Source organism: Mizuhopecten yessoensis, unplaced genomic scaffold (genome assembly GCF_002113885.1).
Source record: "Mizuhopecten yessoensis strain PY_sf001 unplaced genomic scaffold, ASM211388v2 scaffold9253, whole genome shotgun sequence".
Classification (NCBI taxonomy): Eukaryota; Metazoa; Mollusca; class Bivalvia; order Pectinida; family Pectinidae; genus Mizuhopecten; species Mizuhopecten yessoensis.
Genome location: NW_018407955.1, coordinates 525943 through 527330, shown reverse-complemented (window position 1 = coordinate 527330; position 1388 = coordinate 525943). Strand labels below are relative to the sequence as shown.

General features: G+C 39.6%; 1 protein-coding gene across 2 annotated transcripts in view; it reads left to right on the top strand.

Moving 5' to 3' along the window:
- Window positions 1-543: 543 nt before the first annotated feature.
- LOC110457597 (gamma-butyrobetaine dioxygenase-like) overlaps window positions 544-1388 on the top strand; it is a 21145-nt gene continuing 20300 nt past the window's right edge. Inside the window, exon 1 of one of the 2 annotated variants that reach the window (XM_021508933.1) lies at window positions 544-745. The gene's annotated coding sequence lies outside the window, so the exon portion shown is untranslated. The remainder of the gene's footprint in view (window positions 746-1388) is intronic. The other variant, XM_021508934.1, reaches the window with a different exon arrangement.

Here is a 1388-nt window from a genome sequence, read left to right as displayed (position 1 = left end):
TCTCTTAAGACAAGAGGTCTTGTAATAGAGGTGTTCTCTTCAGACTGGAAGTCTTGTAATGGAGATGGTCTCTTAAGACAGGATGTATTGTAATAGAGGTGTTCTCTTCAAACTGGAGGTCTTGTACTATGGGTGGTCTCTTTAAACTGGAGGTCCTGCTAAAGAGGTTGTCTCTTAAGGCTTGTGGTCATGTAGAGATGATCTTGTAGAGATAATCTTTTAAGAAAAGTTGTCTTTCAACAAAGATGGTCCCTTAAGACAGGTAAGTACTAGGTTTCTTTAGACAGGTTTAACAGGTTTAACAGGTTATACTTCACCAGACATTAGATTGACACTCCTGAAATTAAATTGTCATTACACAAGCTATATAATACCTTACGTATATCATAATCATATAATGAAATTTATTTCTATGTTGCGTCAATGTATATGAACAATTACCCAATGATGCGGTTTCCATTTATTTGGAGTTATTTGATTGTACCAATTAACCTCTTTAGAATTCAACGCAAATACTCGTGGTTGTAGGAGGGATTGCGCATGCGTGATACTGAGGACAGTCGTTTTCAACCGGCTCCGCTAAAAAGTGCCTTTAAAGGTGTTTTAAGGACTTTTTTACCTGGATTTTTAAGCAGTATTTGTGTGTAAAGTATTTTATCGTCATATTGTGTGGATTCTGAAGTTTTAAAGTGTGTGCATACCTTATATCTCTGAAGGTGAAGCCTGAAGACTAACATACGAGAGGGTGAGTAGTCCTCCCCAGGACAAAGTAATAGTACATTTTGGGAGCGAGCAAGGCTGGACATAGGGAAGCTCTGTGTCTGCTGAACTCAATTCCGCATCGACTTAAACATTCAATATGCCATATTATAAGCATTCCCAGGAGATAACCACACTAGACAATTGCCTTGATGAGTATGTGTCGGTCGTCCTGGGTCCCCAAGTGGTACGGGCTGAAACAAATACCAGTGTCCCACATATTTCCCCATCCACCCCGGCCAGAAAGAGAAACATTTCTTCTGAATCAGAATCATCTACTACCTATGTCGTCCAGCCTACTAAGAAAAAGTTAAGAACTGGTGTAAATAAACAAACTTTGACAGTCAATAGTGAATCACCCCAATTGGTGCCTCCCACCCAAAACACAGGTGAAACAGCTACGGCTATTGCCCGGGTCGAATCTTTAGTGCTACAGTTGACAGACAATATGAGTAGCATGCATCTGCTTTTTACCAATAGACTTGATATGGTTGAAAACAACGTTACAGAAAGAGTGGCTACACTTGTTGACAGCAAAATTAAAACTGAAATGTCTAAAATGAAATCCGAAATCGACACCGGAGTAAAGCGCGAAGTCGAAAATTTAAGAGCCGAATTCGAAAGGAAAA